This window comes from Triticum aestivum, chromosome 3A (assembly GCF_018294505.1).
Source record: "Triticum aestivum cultivar Chinese Spring chromosome 3A, IWGSC CS RefSeq v2.1, whole genome shotgun sequence".
NCBI lineage: Eukaryota > Viridiplantae > Streptophyta > Magnoliopsida > Poales > Poaceae > Triticum > Triticum aestivum.
This window is the reverse complement of record NC_057800.1, coordinates 732251386-732271122: the sequence shown is the minus strand read 5'-3', so window position 1 is coordinate 732271122 and position 19737 is coordinate 732251386. Positions and strand designations below refer to the sequence as shown.

Here is a 19737-nt window from a genome sequence, read left to right as displayed (position 1 = left end):
GCGCACAGGCCACGTGGAGGCTCATCTGTCCCAGTTCTGGATTGAACCGGGACTAAAGGGACAGGGCATTAGTACCGACCCTTTAGTCCCGGTTCAAGAACCGGGACAAAAGGCCCTTACGAACCGGGACAACTGGCCCTTTTTCTACTAGTGTAGTTGTAAGATGTCACATAGTGATTAACTGATTTTCGAAACACAGATATTTTCATTCTTGACATTTGTGCTAAGCACATGATCTATGAGTCCCAGTTGAAATTGGCACACATACAAGTTATGGTGGCATGCTCCTAAGAAGAATTGTAAAGAATAAGCATACCCTTCTCGCAGAGATGAGCATGTATCCTTACACTGCCGAGTTTATAAATATATGGAAGTAATTATTTTGTCTATCTTTTTTCTGCATTGTTCTCTTCCTGTTGTGCAAAGTAGTGTGGTCGTTCAATTCCGTAAACTTTAAAAGTGTCATTTGAGCAGATCTTACTCGACAATGTATACTCCCTCAAAAGACATTGCGTTTTGATTTAAAAAATACATTGCATTTTTTATTTATCCTAGGTCAAACGTTGTAAAGTTTGACTATGTTTATAAAAAAATATCAACATCCACAAGGTTAAATCAGTATGAAGGGAGCATGAGATGTATATTGAAAAGAAGGTAGTATGTTCTGTTATTTCAAAACTACTCCAATGATTATACTATTAAATTTCCTTTGAAGCAAAGTTTTGCTAGGTATGCTGCACCTAGAAATTTCATAATTATAGATGACTAAATAGCAACTACTACCAATTTTGTTTAAAAAAGGCATAAGATTGCTGATATTTCTCCTGCCAATATACGGTTGAAACAACAATTAAACGGCTGTAAGCCTCAGTTCATGTACAATAACAACCCTTTTCAGGGAAAACTATCAGAGTCTGCATTTACATATTTCATATTTTCTATATATTGTAGGTGTCAGATCATTTTGGATAATGGTTTGCAGAATTGATGAAATATGTTTCATTAAAATATTTTGGTCGATGTGCCAGGTAGCTTTTACTTATTTCTTTGCTAAAACCAGTAGGTCAATTCTTTATTGACCCTTAGTTAAAAACAATATACATGTATACTGTTACAGAGCTTGCCTCTGAGCAGATGAAAGGATCAGAAGGGGGACATATTGCGATATATCTCATTATAAAATAAGCAGGAGAACTGCACTGTTAGAGATGGTAAACTTTTCAATTATTTGAATATCTCCTGTTTGACCTATTAGGGGTGTGCTAATTTTATCCGATGAAGTACTTCTAATAGGTCAGTTAAAGCTATTCATAAATTTTTGTTCGAGAAAAAAGAGGCATTTCGGACAACACTTTCAAACATAAGATGGACGTGTAAGTTCGCCGAATTTAATGAGGCTAAGATTTGAAGTATATTTCATATTAAAACAAGAGACAAATAAGCCATCATGTTCAACCACAAGTGCTAAAACATATATACTCCAATGATTCTAAAATCAAGTCTAATATTGACACGTACAAACCTGAGGTACGGAGGTGCAAACCGGACAACGGAAATATGTGCATACCGGCTCACTTATGTGTTACAAAGGAGACAAGTGACCTTCCCAGGAATAGAATATCATGCATAAATCTTTCAGTCTAGAAAGGAGTATACATGCACGAGCCATACTTTTTTTTGCACCAGCATACTGATATCAGAGAGGTTCATGTGCATCTAATGCTAACCCATCAAAACATCCAGTAACTTCAACGATGCTGGATATAGTGGAGACAAGAGAAAGGTCATCCAACTGGTACAAAATGAAAATTACCTGAGACAAATAAAGAAATGAATAACAATTCTATTCGCGCGGGGCTGAAGAGTGAAGATATAAACAATACACCCATTATCCTTTTTCTTTTAGTGAAACTGTGCCATACAACATCACAACCTCTATTTATAAAATATATAGATATGCCAGAATTTAGTAGAGGAAGTTATTTTGGCAATTTTTGTTGAATACACAAATAATTTTATATTATGTTAGACAGCTAAGCAACAGACATAATTAGAGAAAGATTACATTAGCATGTGTGGAAGCATGTGGTGATATTGCATGACGCAACTGTAATAGTGATGAGGGAGCTATATTAGACATTAGTGTTCGATATTATCTTTCCTTAGGTTGTTTCTTAAATTTTTTGGATTGAAGACACACACTAATATAGCTTGGAATGTCATGACCGGACCAAAATGATATGACTTCACATTGTCATGCACCGAATACGTTGCAAACAGTACTTATCACGCATGATAAAACAAGTTCACATTAGGCTACAATTATTTTTTGATAATCGAGTTCCTACATTATGCACTTTCAACATAATTGTGTAAGTTTGCAAGTCTACCATCCTATAACAACACCTAAATGCGTATTTAAATATAACAACATTTTAAGAAATCTAGCCGCGCAAATGCGCGGGTCACACCGCTAGTTCTTATAAAGACATTAACGAAGGCAACTAATTTCTTTGCTAGACTATAACACTGGTGGAAAAACAGGCTTCCGTCCAGCCCCATAAGTCGCGAAGCTGTAGGAACCGCGACTAATGGGACCTTTAGTCGCGGTTCTGGAGGTGAACCGCGACCAAAGGCCTGGGCCCAGGGCGCTCGGTGGCCAGCTGGCGCACGTGAGGGTCTTTAGTCGCGGTTGGCCAGGACAACCGCGACTAAAGGCCTTCGGGCACCTTTAGTCACGGTTTGCCAGGCCAACCGCAACTAAAGCCCCTCCCCTATATATACCCATCCAGCAGCCAACACTTAGCCATTTGGAGCCATTCTCTTCACAAGTGGGTGTAGGTTTGTTTTTGGTTCCTCTTATGCACATAAGGTGTTTGATGAAATGCCCCAAGAGCATGAAACAAACATGACATGAAGTGTTGGAGCCACACTCCTCGATCGCGGTTAGCAACTTGATGAACCTTTGATGTGTCATTGATAAAATATGCATGTGTGTAGTTCATTGTTAATTTATATTGTTTGTAGCTAGTTAGTTTAACAAATGCATGATGGTTAATTATATATTTTATATTATAATAATGCAGATGAATCGGCAATGGATGTACGGTAACCGACTCTCCGGCGAGTTCACTACGGGTTTGAAAGATTTCCTCGTAGTGGCTAATGCGAACAAGCAGGGGGGTTTTGTTATCTGTCCATGTGTTATCTGTAAGAATCAGAAGGGTTACTCTTCCTCAAGAGATGTTCACATGCATCTGCTTCGGCACGGTTTCATGCCAAGCTATAATTGTTGGACCAAGCATGGAGAAAGAGGGGTTATAATGGAAGAAGATGAAGAAGGGGATGATTTCATCGATGAAAGCTATCTTGCTCATTTCGGTGATACTTTCATGGAGGATGCTGAAGGTGAAGGGGAAGGTGAAGAAGAGGCACGTGATGATCCCGTTGATGATCTTGGTCGGACCATTGCTGATGCACAGAGACGCTGCGAAACTGAAAAGGAGAGGGAGAATTTGGATCGCATGTTAGAGGATCACAGAAAGGCGCTGTACCCCGGATGCGATGATGGTCTGAAAAAGCTGGGCTGCACACTGGATTTGCTGAAATGGAAGGCAGAGGCAGGTGTAGCTGACTCGGCATTTGAAAACTTGCTGAAAATGTTGAAGAATATGTTTCCAAAGGATAACGAGTTGCCCGCCAGTACGTACGAAGCAAAGAAGGTTGTCTGCCCTCTAGGTTTAGAGGTTCTAAAGATACATGCATGCATCAACGACTGCATCCTCTACCGCGGTGAATACGAGAATTTGAATGAATGCCCGGTATGCACTGCATTGCGTTATAAGATCAGAGGCGATGACCCTGGTGACGATGTTGAGGGCCAGAAACCCAGGAAGAGGGTTCCCGCCAAGGTGATGTGGTATGCTCCTATAATACCACGGTTGAAACGTCTGTTCAAGAACAAAGAGCATGCCAAGTTGTTGCGATGGCACAAAGAGGACCGTAAGTCGGACGGGGAGTTGAGACACACCGCAGATGGAACGCAATGGAGAAAGATCGACAGATGGTTCAAAGATTTTGCAGCTGACGCAAGGAACATAAGATTTGCTCTATGTACAAATTGAACTGAGTGAATTGTTCCAGCTTTTCAATCTGCGCGAGCTCGATAAATCTATCATCAGTTGCTACGTTCTGTAAGTGATTTATTAATTTCTACCCCATCTCGTTCATATTGCCTGCATATATATATGTCCTAACTATATTGTTGTGTCCGCTATTATACATGCAGAATGAAGATTAAGGAATGCAGAGTAAGGAACATCCATGATGTTGGGTTCATTGACCCACACATCGTTAATGGACATGTGTTGGAGCGTCACCCCGCCGACGTGGAGGCAGACCTGTGGCAGTTTCTTACAAAGCAGGAACTCAAAAGTGATATTCTATTTCCTTACCATTTTGGGTGAGTGTTTCTGTCTTGAGCACATTCTCTTTTGTTTACTCCATGCATGGTATGTGGCCGGCTAATCGATGAGTTATGCATGACGTACTGTGCATGTATCGTGTCTGCAGGTTTCACTGGATTCTGCTAGTAATTAAAGTTAACACCTCTGAATGTCTCGTCCACGACTCTGTGAATATGGATCCAAAGCTTTGGGGCGGCATGAGAAGAATGCTGCAGAAGTAATTATTTTCGTTCATTTGCGCTCTATATCGATCGGCCTATTTCGTTCATTTCCTAATATCAAGTAACTAATAACTCTCTTGTTCATTTAATTTTCTTTGCCTCGTAGGGTTTGGAGACGGCTCGTAGATACAAAGGTCGGTGAATTCAAAAAAGAGCTAGAATTCAAAAGGTCAAAGGCTAAGAATGCTGGGGATATTCAGCCACCGGAGACCAATCTATGTGGATACTATGTCTGTGAGATGATCCGGAGATACACCTCTGAGCGGGTTCCGAGTGATACCAATGCTCAGAGGAATAACCTCAGGTGGATGCTTAGTCCAGAAGCTCGCTTCCGACCACTTCAAGAGGAACTAGCTGGATGGTTCAGCAGGGAAGTCCTCCATCCTAAAGGAGAACACTATTACGAGGACGTAGAACTTTATATGCATTAAATCATGTATGGAAACTTGTTCAAAATTGTATATGGTCATCCGATGATATTGAATATATATTGTATATTCCTCTTGAATTCTTTTTGGTTCTAATTTCAAATTTATTTGAAATTGTACATTCATATGCATGTATGTAGTACCGTAGAATATATGAAACTCCTTCAAAATTAAAATAAAGCACAAAAGAAATAAAACAATACAAATTAAACAGAAAACAGGTTTAGGGGGGGGGGGGCTAAAACCCTAAACCTGTGGCGGCCTTTAGTCGCGGTTGGCCAGAAGAACCGCGACTAAAGGTCCTCCGCCCCGACGGCCGCCTGGCGCCCACGTGGACGGGCCGTTAGTCGCGGTTCTTAAGCAGCCGCGACTAAAGGTGGGGGGCTTTAGTCGCGCTTATTTGGTCGCGGTTGCGCAACCGCGACTAATGGCAGTTGCGAACCGCGACCAAAGGCCTTTTTTCCACCTGTGTAACTTTCCGTAGTTATGAAAAACAAATCTGTTGTCATCTATATGCTTACGAAAAGTAAACTCTTTAAGCTTGAAGTAACTGTACAAGCTAAAAGAGGATGATTCTAAAAGTATGCACCAGTCTTGCAGAGCACGTGGTTGGGAAACATATTAAAACATTTTTACTTACATAATTATTAATTATTAAAAGCAATTGTAGTACGTATGATTTGGCCATCCAGTATGTCATAAAGAACATCAGAATGTATTAAAACATTTTTTTTACTTTACCCATGCAAATACTAGTCACACAAACCATCATTAATACATCTTGTGGATAATATTACTCAACATATAGAACAGATAACCGAAGACCACACAGCAAACAAAACATCTGATTGTATCCATGTAATTTAGCAGATCACTCTTTTAGCTGATAAAACATCACTAATGCATTACATTAAAAATCCAAACTAATTGCATGGGACACTAATCTATTCACCAATATCCACAAGATTAATCTCAACTCTTTTTTGAGAAATGTGGAACAAACACACACACTCATAAAAACACACGTACACCCACCCATATTAACAGACACACGCAAACTGTACCTCTATGAGCACCTCCAAAATGTTGATCCAGAAGATCTTGAGATTGACAAACTCGCCACAGGTGCCTCATAGCCAATGGGAACATCGTCTCCTACTAAAAAACATCACTGGATAGCCCAGAATAATTGCACGAAAATGTCAGCACCGATGCCAAGTCTAGGACTTGAAGCCAAGTTGGTTTCCACCATAGTGAACCTAACCATCCAAGCTTTGTTCATGGTCAACTAGTTCTTTTATTTTACGATATTCTAGACAACTATTTTTAACAATAATTTATTTTGTTTTATTCACTTGTGATTATAATTAATTGAGGTACATGCTATATCTATATGGCAAGCTAAACACATTAATACACAAACGGCCTAACCTACTGCCAAAATTGTGCCAACATCGATGATTGTTTTCTTCAATATGCACTACACAACACAAACTTATAATAAAGCATTTTAACCAAACTCGATTTTTCGAACGACAAAATTATACCCTAAACTTCTTGGGTGTAATTGATTCAATTTACGCATGTAACATAGAGGGTGAAATATATACAAGTAAATTATCATTTACAATATCAAAATGTGTAGGAAATCGATTGTAGATCTTTTAGAAAGAAAGAGGAGCACAAGGAAATTGTGCATGGAAGTGAGACAAGAATAGTTGTAAATGATGGAAAGAGTGATAAATGACGTTGAACATCGGAAGACCAATATAAGTAAAAAAAGGTGACGAAAGATGCACAATCTTCAATTTTTATGATGACAAGCCATATATGTTTGTTGTAGTGACTAGATCGTTCTCGGGAACAGAAGGAACATAACAGAGTTGTGAAATATATGATCATTATCATTGCTTCTAGGTGTCGAAATGTTTTCGTGTGGATAGGGATGTTGCATAAATATTGAATCACGTATACTTATGACTATTACTTATGACTATACTACCAGGGGCCAACTATACTATCTGATGGAAATGAGTAAGACAAAGCCTAACCATAGATTAAAGTAATTGGGTCCATGTTACTCCATAATATCATAACTTCTAAACTCGGGGAACAATATTCTATCATTCAGGCCTACCCTCGTAGATTCATTATGACATAATGCTCTCCTCTAGGCCCGTCAAGGGGAGCTCACATGTTGTCAATGTTTCTAAATGAGGATTAGAATTCTACCACAACTGATATAATCAAAACACTATCTTTATTGCAAAGTCATATGACCTTTAACAACAGACTTTCTCACACGTCCACAGGAACATTGTGGAAATACTCACCAAACATCATCATCAGCAACATGATCAGTTGTGTATGAGTATGTATGTCCATATGTAGGATCATTCGGAGTCCGGGAAGGTGGGAGGGGGCGAGTGAACAGATTATTGAAACAACTTGAACGAACTAGACTGGTCCAAATTTTAGTTCTTCCCAATTTCAAGCTTAGCTAGGTTTCATAAAAAACATGGGCACGCAAGTCGATGAAGGAGAGACGGTTTGAAGCCAACTTGAAATAAGGGACTAAGGTATAGAGATTGTAAACACTCACTAGTGCAGTTAGGTTGAATGCAAAAGGCTGAAACCCCCTTCCATTGACATAGCTTTTAGCTGCCGCCTTGCAAAGGTGTGCATTTGCATAGGTGTGCGCTTGCAGAGGAAACCATCATATGACAGAACACCTCATGAAGGAGGCCCTTGCACACCGATAAGAGGAATCAAAGCACCCTTGTGTCCGTGTGGAGCCTAATATTGTGACGATCAGTCTAACCCAACGGGTTGCAACATGCCATAGGCACAGAGTACCCTTTGGTTCGGGCTATTTTCTTGATACAGGATGAAGGCATTGGTCGCTCACAGGATCGTAGTGTGATGATATTTCAGAGTCGACATCTAGGATAATGGCAGAAATAGTGCTTGTGGCACCAGAATTCCCTGAGCAAATGATGGGCATTAGCTCATCTACACAGGTAGTTCAAGCCTTGGTAGTGAGGTTGGTGAAGGTTGGCGAGCGAGGGCTGGCCACCTCAGCCAATCTAGCTAGCATGATAACATGCTTGTGAGGTCTAGTGAAGGCGGCGACAGCCTCTGCTGGTCATTGTATCAGTGGGCTGCGGTCCTTGATCACTGGGTGAGGAATATTAAGGCGGGCAGTGGCCCATATGCAGGTGCATTTCTGTAATTGCATGCATAGTGGCAGTTGTCATGTGCAACTTGTCGACGCTCACTTTTCATTCTAAGGGTTTTAGTTTAGTCCTAGAACAATGACCATCGCAAGAGCATGTTCGCCAACCCAGTAGCAGCATCCAATACTGATGAGTATAAACATTTCTTATGAAAAACACACTATTGAAAAAGACAACGACAATTTTTTTAACACATAACATTTTTATTTTCAAATTGCTTGAACATTTTATAAATACATGGACATATATTTAATTATGAAAAGTTCCTTAAAAACATAGATACTCACCTATCTAAAAAATGCATCCTTGTAATTTCCTTAAAACAAAAGAGAAATAGAGAACCAAAAGCAAAAAAAAATTAAAAGAGAAAAGGAAGTAATGAAGAATTTCTTAAGCGACGTTGATCTAAACATTTTGAAAATTTTATTAAATTACGATGTACGAAATTCTTAAAATAAAAGGGCTTTGGCCCATCCATGCTGGGATCAATATGGGCCGCGAGACATGATCGAAATGACTGAAATCACGTTGCAGACGTTGACGCTGATGCTGACGCTGGATCCCTATCTCTTCCCACGCGGAGATGAAATCGTACGCAGAAAGATTACTTCATTCCAATTCTGCCGAGTTTACTTCTTTCATAGTTTACCATTCTCCTTGAACCCTAGCCCCTCTTATTACCTACCCACGCTGCTATATATATATATATAGGGTCACGCTATTCGTCACCCTTGGTGAGGAATAGTTATTCTTCATCCTCCTCTATTTTACTATCAATGCACCGTAATTTTACGTTCCGTAAGTTTTGTCTTATTTCCGACGCAAAAAGGGACCGTAAGAAAATATATAATCACCGTAAAAAATATTTTATGTTATGTAAAATTACAAACGTAAAAACACAGTCCAAAATACTCATAAACTGCAAATTTTCTTGTCTTATGACCTATATTTTTATTTTTTATGTCAAATTTTACGTAATTAATCAATAGGAATGTAACTATTTGATTTCGAAACGTAATTTAATTATGAAATGATCGTAAGATTACCTCGGGTGAAGAATAACTTATTCTACACCATGGGTGATGAATAGTAACACCCTGGGTGAGGAATTCTTATTCCTCACCCCAGCCAACTTGTGCTCCCACGTCCAAAACCATAGACAGTAAGAAGCAGAACTTTTGTGAGGTAATATTATAGCTTTGAATGAGAAACGGGTCTCCGCACTAAAACAACTGTAAAGAAAAGAGTGCAAGGTAATCTTACGGTTTGCATGTGAGTCAATTACTTCCTGTAGGCATTTAAAAAAAATATTACGTCATGTAGGCAAGCAACCCATAGAGTGCCTCTTGCTGTAATTTTACGGCTAATCAGGTAATCTTTACAGTAGTGAGGCAAGCAACCCACAGTGCGCCTCTTGCTGTAATTCTACTGGTAATCAGGTAATCTTACAGTAGTGAGGTGTTCTAGATTTTTTTTTTCAGATATAAGTCTGCGTTTCTATAGTTCAGGTATTTTGCCTTAGATATATTGCTGTTTACATTGGACTGAGTACACCGGTTCTCTACTAAAAATGAAATATGGTACGTGATTGATTTAAGTAACATAGGCCACTATCACAATTCTGTAGGAGGCATTTTTAGTAACCGTAAGAAACAGAGGTCACTGGTTGATTTTGTCCACAAGGAATTTTTGGTAACCATGGAATAACAAAGTGGTCTAATAAATACTAGATTCCATATAGAAGTAACAAAAGCCATCTTAAGCTTACAAATAAAATTCGTTTAGATGTAACTGAATGCCACTGAGCACTAAGTAACCAGCGGCATGATTATTATTTTTCAGAAATCTCTATTACAAAATTGAATGCTACCGAATTTGCAAACTGAATACTGTCGAACTTGATCTTCAAGCAGTAGGTGACCATAGATTTTACGCCAACTTCATCTGTTCAGCTATCTCTGCAGCGACAGAAACATTCTTATCCATGGGATGGAAGCAACACAGTATCCTATTAATAGTACTATAGCCTTTGGTTCACTTTTCTTCTCACAAAACCTGAACTTTGCTACTGGTTATTAGTAAACGAAGGTTTGAATTTCAATTGCACATTACAATTACCGCTCATAAATATGAAGACACGACTCTCTATCCCTCGTACATTAACCGTCATCCACTTGAACAGATACTGAAACAGAATATTTTCAATTCTTGAAAGTATACCAACAAACAGGTAGTGGCCACCATCACAGAAGCACATATAACACTTCAGGACTACTCCTCCGTTCGGAATTACTTGTCCCGGAAATGGATGTATCTAGAACTAAAATATGTCTAGATACATCCATTTTTGCGACAAGTAATTCCGAACGGAGGGAGTAATAGGCTTCACTGCCCTGAACTAAAAATAATATAATGTCAAAATCAAAGATATCACAGTGGGACTTTGGATGTACCAGATTCATCACAATCACATGAAACCATAACATGCTAGCTGGAGGTGAATCAAAAGTATAGTGAGAAGCAAGACAAAAAGACAAATTCTGTAACTATTGTTAAAAATGCACACTAACCATGTCTTTTATCGAACTGTGCCAGCTTCAATGGTGGGAGTCGCCGTATTGAACTAGTTTGTGTCTAGCAACTATTTACGAGATTATCATCAAAATTAAACATAGAAGTATCTTAAGTCCCTTCAATATGGATTTTCTTAATAGTACTAGAAGTTATGCTACTAAACTTCATTGCTTTGTGATGAAACATAAGGAGCAAAGAATTGGACGTAAATCATGTTGTAAGTAAAGACCTGAAGTAATTGAATTTCATGATTAGTTTGCAACAAACATTAGTGTGAAAGAGGCACACCCCATAATTCGTTAGACACACGATTGTAAGGGAAAAATGCCAAAGCGACCCATAATATAGTTGAATCAATATTAAATGGAACTAAATAAAAACATATCAAATCTAGTGGTACAGTGGTAGTAAACACGAGGAATCAAGAAGAAATTAAGCAAATTTTAGTGGATAGCTCAGCAAAATAGGAACATAGGTTAATGTGAACAAACTCAACATCATTACAGTATATACGAATCTCAAACAAAAAAAAGCCATAAGATTGAAATACACCTACACAATAGCTACTGAACTACGAAGTTCAGATTTTCAACAAAATAGGTTTGTCTGCCTGAAAAAAATGTATGCCATTTGTTGACCCGATTACAATCTCTATCAGTTAGGTGGAATGACAAAACAGTGGACAACCTATGAACAAAACCAAACATTACTTCTGATCAAACACATACAAATAGATTTTAGAATTTCAGTAGTATTAAGCTTGTACGTTTAGCTATGCCCAAAACAAGTAATGCTATTTTATGTCGATCTTTATTGCCAAGCAATCTATATATATGTTTAATAGATCTTTATTGCTCTTTCTTCTATCAACTTCATTTGTTCCTCAATTTCTCCAGTGACTGAAACATTCTTCTCAATAGTGCTATAGCCATTAGGTTCACCTTTCTTCTCACCAAAACCTAAATTTTGCTACTGGTTGTAATGAAAAGAGGGCCTCAAATTTCAATTTAACATTACTTGTACCCACCACAAATATGAAGACATCCATATCCCACATACATTAGCGGTCATCCACCTGAACAGATACCTGAAAACAAAATATTTTCAGTTCTCAGAAGTATACCAACACAAAAGTGCACATATAACACTTCAGGATTAACAGGCTTCATTACCATGCATTGGAAAGAGAAAACGCAACCCTGCATCTTGCAATTTTTGCTAGTTGCAAGCGTGTACCGCTACTAATCCGGTCTACACCTAGAGAAAGTTCTGAAACCCTCCACATAGAGACCGTCAAATACTGCAGGTCAAAAGTGAAAATCCATATTTTTACACCTGAATGATCCATGGAGAGGTATATAAACTGCTGTGAGAAAAAAACAAATATGATTGAATATCAATGGAAGAACATACAAGAATAGTGCAGCAGCCACTCATGATTTGTAATCGCCATGGGACTTGAGTTGCTTAGTTGCTTAAACAGTCTACTGTAGTCACCGTTACCAATTCGCCGTTGAGGAGAAGAACCTGCAAAGATCCAGTGACCACAAACCTACGCTGGCAGATCCAGCGCTTTGCTCGGAGCACCAAAGCTCACCATATCGAAGGATCGGAGAGCACCTAAAGCCGATAGTTCGCCGGTTCCGGCAAAGGCTTCGCCGGGATGAGGGGGAACCACCAACATCTTTATTCCACACCGACGCCGCCACCCCCACCATGACGGCAACTCCTGGAACCACTACCCTACTATCTACATACCGGAAGCACAGGACCGGGGTTCCCGCCCCTCTCCCATCGCCGGAGCGGCGGACGGAGAGGGAAGGAACCACCGGCCTGGCCGGCGGCAGATCGAGGGGACAAAGTCGCCTTCCTATTCACCTTCCTAGGGAAAAGGAAAGGAAACCGCTAATCTCGGCCCCATTAATTTCATTCTGCACTTCGCTTATTATTCTGAACATCACCAACCGTCTTACAAATGGACAGAGAATTAGCATATGAATAAAGAAACTGAACATAATTTCCAACTGAGCCATCTCCTCTGGCAAATTATGAATCATTGCAAATGGCCTTTAGAAGAGCAAAAGAAAAATTAGTTTAACACTATGATCAGTACAGTTCAGCAGAGTTAGAAGCTAGTCAGGTCCTATTCGCCCAAAATCATACTTTTTTTTTGCGGGGACCAAATCACCGGGATGAGGATAAGCAATCAACCCGGTTCTTCATTTTTGCAATAGATAGTGGAGGCTTGCCACAGATTGTTGATGTCTTAGCGCGACCTGAATCTCGTTGAGCATCACACTTTCTGATTTACAAATCCAAGGTACATCTGAATAAAGAGAAAACAGGAACAACCTGACCCGTCCAAGAAAAAAATAGACCCTTCAGTGAGAAGCAATTGCTTCACTTGAGCATCTGGAATAAAGCTCAAGAAATCTTAAAGAGCAACTGTTCTCAAGTATTTACCTATCTCGACAACAATTTCTCAGATCAGTTTCCACGCAATTACCTATAGCATTTGTAAAAGCTACTTCATGTCCAGTAATAACAGATCGATGTTTCTACAAGCAAATTACTAATTAAAGAGGTGCTTTCTCGTATGTATGTATAGAAACCTTACTTTGGTATTTTTATACTAGGGGGGTAAACAAATGGTTATGATGGCGCAGCCAATATTATGTAGAACTAAAATATTCCAGAAATTTTACCAAGGAAATCTCAAGAATTGTTTTGCAACTATGGATACATGGTGCACTCAGAGCCTAGCTAAAATATGACCGTATAAAATAGAATGAACAGGACAGATTGGAAAGAGATCAAAAATCAAGCATGCATGCAAATCAGCTAGCCTGGGTTGAACTGTAGGCGGCCGTGGCATAGCTTCTGGATATGCAGCGCCGACCATGACCTTCATTCCTGCAAGGCAATCATTCAGATCTAGCAGGGCGAGCTGGGGTTGGAAGGGAAGCAGAGAGAAGAAGAGGGAGGAGAAACGTGGAGAACTTGTGCCGGAGCCGGCTGTCGAGGAAATGGAAAATCTGGTTCGGTGAATGTTGGTTGTCGCAAGCGCCTTATCCGACTGAGCAGTGGGATGGATTTGGGATTGGTCACCGGTGAAGAATCGTTGTACGCTCCATCACCGCTGCCGCTGTTGGCCTCCGAGTCTCACGAGAGGACGAGGGAGAGATGGACAGGGGAGTGAGGGAATCATCCGATGAGAATTCTTCGCCGAGCACATCGCCGTCCAGCACGCCGCCAATCACCGCCCGCTAGTCGTCGTTCAGCGGAAACCGCTCGCATCTATTGAAAAATATATGCGGTGGGGCGGTGGGCTAGCTCCAAATCCCCACGACCTTCCAGCGTTAACGTAAAATTACAGCGGCATGATAAAATTTTTGCTATAAATTTACATCGGTTTGTGCTGGGTTGAACCAGACCGTCACACGGCCGACTGACCCTGACCAGGGTGAAGAATTACTTATTCCTCACCCTGGGTCTTAAATAGACTTTCTATATATATATATATATATATATATATATATATATATATATATATATATATATATATATATATATATATATATATATATATATAGCCATTCCGTCTAATCCAGTCACAGGCTCAGAGCCATTCCCTCCTTTCCTCACATACAGTACAGAATACATTCTAGCTCGCGGCGCAGGCTGTGCCAGGGATCCAGAAGCCGTGGCCGCCACCATCATGTATTCAAAAACTTCTTAAACAGATATTTGAAAAACTGTTCAAAACATATTTGAATAAATATTCATCATGTATTTAAAAAAGTGTAAAACACATATTAAAAATGTTCATCGTGTAATTAAAAAACTTTAACCATGTATTTCCAAAATATTCAACGTATGATTGAAAAAATATTCACATTATATGTAAAGAATTTGTATGTGTATTTACTTCTTTCCTAGTTTACCTACCCACGCTGCTATATATATCCGGTCTTTCCATCCAATCCAGTCACAGGCTCACAGCCATTCCCTCCTTTTCTTCCATACATTACAAATTACAGAGTACATTCTAGCTCGCTCCCCAGGCTGTGCGATGGATCCAAAAGCCCTGGCCGCCAAGGAGGAGGAGGAGTTCGTCGAGCAACTCTGCAGCAACCTCACCTGCGCCTGCGCCCGCCCACATCCTCCCCCCTACTGACGGCGCAGCCGCCGTCGTCGCCAACAATCGCCCCGGTCCTACTATCGGCAACCTGTCGCCCATCTCCTTCCTATCCAACCTCCGCCAAGCGGCCGTGGACGCATCGTCCGTCATCGTCGAGTTCACCCGCGCCAGACTTCTCAGCTGTTGGAATAAGCCACGTCGCGTGGTGTGGTCGGGCGCTTCGGATGCGCGAGGGACGTGCGAGACGCAATGATGATGGCGGGCTCGTCGGACGCATCGGGTGCGCACGGGACGGGCAGGACACAGCATATATGCGGCGTGTGTGTGTGCGGCGTGCTGGTACAGTCACGTTAACTAGCTAGATGTATTGGCAGTTCTGTTCCCGGCGGACGCGGTGTGCGCGTGGGAGCGCGTTGCGTGTGCATGGAGTTAGCTGGTAGGTACATCGTGGGCTCGTTCGCTGCATGCTAGGTCGTGTGGGTCGTTCAGTTAGTGGCTAGCATGACGGGCCGGCTACGCATGCGTGAGTCTGTTACTTAAGAGTTGTATCATGTTTGCTTGAAAGTGCCAGGAGAATAGAAGTGAGAAAAGGCCGAGGCTGTGTGTCAGGCTGGCCACCAAACCTATCTGCTTGTACTCCTTCGTCTACCTCCAGCTACGACATAGAGAGCTGCGCCAATAATTGGTATACAGAGCTTCGGTTCGGGCGATCACCGGTTACCATGGCGCTCGTCCCACATGGCGGCGGCGCGGGCGGATCGGCGACGATGGCGATGCCGATGCTAACCGCGGACAACTACACGGTTTGGGCCATCAAGGCACAGGCGATCCTCGACATCCACACCGTATGGGAGGCGGTGGCACCGGGCGACGCGGCGGTGAACACCAAGAAGGACAAGATGACGCGGGCGTTGCTCCTCGGGGCGTTGCCGGAGGATGTGCTGCTGCAGGTGTCGACGAAGCTCAACGCCAGGGAGGGATGGGACTCTCTGAAGGTGAGGTTCGTCGGCGCCGATCGGGTCCGCGCGGCGAGGCTGGGGACGCTGCGCGGTGAATTCGACCGGATGAAGATGGCGGACGGCGAGGAGCTCGACGTGTACGGCGGGAGGCTCGCGGCGATGGCTGCGAGGTATGCCAACCTCGGGGAGACGCTGGGCGACGCAGCACTTGTCAAGAAGTTGCTGGATACGGTGCCGGATCGCCTCTTCTCCGTCGTCGCCGGCATCGAGCAGTTCCACGACGTGACGACGATGGCGTTCGACGTAGCGCTCGGGCGGCTGCGTGCGTTCGACTAGTGGGTTCGGTGCCATGGACAAGACGGCGACGAGCGCGGGGGTGAGCAGCTGATCATGACGGCGGCGCAGTGGGCAGCACGGGAGCGTCGACACGGCGGTGCTCGGGACGACGACGACGGGCGCAGTGTGGCGTCGGGGAGTGGCGGCAACAGGCGCAGGCGCTGCTACAACTGCGGGGAGCACGGGCACTTCCAGCGCGAATGCCCGCAGCTGTGGAAAGGACTGGCGGCGGAGCAGGCTCTCTTGGCCGGCGCCAACGTCGACGATGACGGACTTCTCTAGGCCGTGGTTTAGGAGGTGTGTGTTGGAATAAGCCACGTCACGTGGTGTGGTCGGGCTCGTCGGACGCGTCGGATGCGTGCGGGACATGCGGGACACACTGATGATGTCGGGCTCGTCGGACATATCGGGTGCGCGCGGGACGGGCGGGACGCAGCACATATGTGGCGTGTGTGTGTGCGGCGTGATGGTACAGTCACGTTAACTAGCTAGATGCATTGGCAGTTCTGTTCCCGGCGGACGCGGTGTGCGCGTGGGAGCGCGTTGCGTGTGCATGGAGTTAGCTGGTAGTTACATCGTGGGCTCGTTCGCTGCATGCTAGGTCGTGTGGGTCGTTCAGTTAGTGGCTAGCATGACGGGCCGGCTACGCATGCGTGAGTCTGCTACTTAAGAGTTGTATCATGTTTGCTTGAAAGTGCCACGAGAATAGAAGTGAGAAAAGGCCGAGGCTGTGTGTCAAGCTGGCCACCGAACCTATCTGCTGGAAACAAATTGTATGAGACCAGGTCTCACGGTTAGCAGGTGAGACCCGTCCTGATGGATGACACGCGGCGTTCATAAATCACAAAGCATCTAATTTTTCTCCCCCCTGATTTTAAATGGGGGGTGGGGGATGCTTTATGATTTGTGAATGCCACATATGATTCATCAGGATGGGTCTCGCGTGAGACCTGGTCTAATAGAATTATTTTCCAGCTACGACATAGAGAGCTGCGCCAACATCAGCTTCTCCCGCGTGTTCGCACGGGGCTGGAGCCCCGATGATTCGGGCAGGTACAAGCGGCGCTCCGTCCAGGAGCTCATCGACGACAAGATCTACCTCGACCTCAACCTGCCAGCCGAAGATGACCCGGAGGAACAGGAGAGGAGGCACAAGCGCAACGTTTCCTCCTCTAATCTCGATGGTGCCTTCCCCGGGCCAAGTAAGAGGAAGAGAAGAGTCTCGCTGCCCAACATCACCGACCTGGCTGGTTCGAAGGTGACTGCTACCGAGGCCGAGGATGTAGCTCTCAAACAAGGGTAGTAAGCCCGATTATTTTATGGTGGAAATTAAGAAGTACCTCTCGATCCTATGGTTCATTTCCCTTCTCAACTGATCCTTTTACATTTTCAGCTGCAAGGTTAGGGGAGGAGCAGGAGCTGCTGCAAGGTCATCAAGGAGAACGACCAGACGCTGGATCTACATTCAAGACAAACGACAAAGCCACAACAGGGAATGACGAGTCCGAGGCCGATGGTGTTGTTCCAACACAAGGTACGGGTGCTTCTTTAATCAAGTGGAGAAAGGCTCTCCTACTGTTCCTGATCCTTTCTACATTTTCTCAGATCTGCCAGGAGAGGCTGGAGGTAGACTAAAGTACACAGTTTTTTTGGGTCTATATGCTTATGGGAGGAATTTTATAATACATGACATCAAAAGAAACAACTTGAAAAGATGGGGCTGATATATCCAATACAAGACTATCCGAGTGTGATCCACCAATGCTGAGCTGCTTCTAGAGAATGTATGCACCCAATGCAGCGTGATTCGTGGCGCTGCTGCCTGATCCTCCAATAGTTTATTCTTATCCTAGTACTTTCCAACGCTGAGTAGCACACAATGTTTCGTCAGACATACCAGATGAATTCCGTCTAAGATCATCCATCGATTGTACACCTTATATGCTGATTTGACTGTACAAAGACTCTTGGGATCAGTTTGCCATCAACATATTAGCCTTTACCGGTTTGGCAAAATCTCCCTTGTGTCCACCGTGCATGAAATATGTATCAATAGATCAACTAGTAGTATATATATATGAATAATCAGTGAAGCAACAAACCAACAACATAGAGAGGCACGTAAAAATGTTATTCACTTATTTTAGATTTAAGACCATAGATATCACATAAGCAAAATAACCCACTGCATATAATAAAGGAGCTAATTCCTTCTGAAACAACAAAACATATAATTATGATCACATCCTACAGTTGATTCGTCCTCATTGTAGTTTGTTCGTATTTATAGATTTCCATTTCGTGTTGCTCTGATATGTTATTTGATGGCTTCTTGGTGTCGGCAGCTAAACAATGAGGAGGGGCTATAGTGGCCTTAACGGTGGTGCCGGAAGTTGAAAGAGGGGGAGGTGCAAGCTTCTCGATGTGCATGAACTGGGGACAGTGTCATCAGACAGATACTCTTTTATCACCGGAACCACTAATATGAAAAATGTTTGTTGCATATTATAAAGAAAATGCTAGTATCTTCTTGTGGATTCCTATCTTCACAAGGCCTGTGGTGCGGATACAACCAGCCGGTTTCTCCTGCCCTACCGGTGTACTGCCGTCATGGGAACTCATGCCTTCTAGGCTTTTCTGGACAACATTGCATGCCACATACATGGTTCAAGATGACATTCCACAGGCCGTCCTTTGCAATGATCAAGCATTCGCCATCGTAGTGGTTATGATGATCTCTGGCTCAGATATCACTTAAGGTTTAAGGAACATGTCCTCTGTGAGTATAGTTCAATTTGCAAATACTATTTTGGTTACATGTATTATTTTAACACATGGACATATCTGAAAAATAAGTGAATACCTTTTGAAAGTGCCTGAACATTAAAAAATAATAGTCACCTATCTAAAAAATGCATCCCTGTAATTTCCCTATAATATTTGGCTATAATTTTTATGGCATCCTTTCAAAATACGAATTGGTTTAAAGTGTTTGTAGGATTTTGGGATCTAGGCCAAAATATATATTATTTCCTTGAAATAAACAACTGGATACAAAAATTAGGGAACAATGTTTGTCTAGGTATTGGCCCTTGCGGGGATCAATCTGCTCCGAGTTTCCTGATTGAAATAGCTGAATAGTTGGGTGCATTCACGACGACGATGCTAAAATAGATGGGATCAATCTATACATCACTCCACTCTCAAGTGTGCGGAGAAGAAGTCATGGGTGGAAATGTTACTTCTTTCCCGTTCTACATAGTTTAATTCTTTCCACTTCAGTCCTGTCTTACCACTCTCCCCTCGCGCTCTTGATTGCGATGGCAATGGGAACCATTGAATCCTAGCAGCCGCCAAGGTTGAGATCCTATGTGCG

General features: G+C 42.5%; 1 long non-coding RNA gene across 1 annotated transcript; it reads right to left on the bottom strand.

Moving 5' to 3' along the window:
• Positions 1-11783: 11783 nt before the first annotated feature.
• On the bottom strand, positions 11784-12447 carry LOC123059546 (uncharacterized). Its single transcript, XR_006427470.1, has 3 exons — positions 12339-12447; positions 12098-12225; positions 11784-12000 (listed from the first exon to the last, which is right to left on the bottom strand). It is a non-coding gene; the product is annotated as an uncharacterized lncRNA (long non-coding RNA).
• Between the last annotated feature and the right edge of the window lie 7290 nt (positions 12448-19737).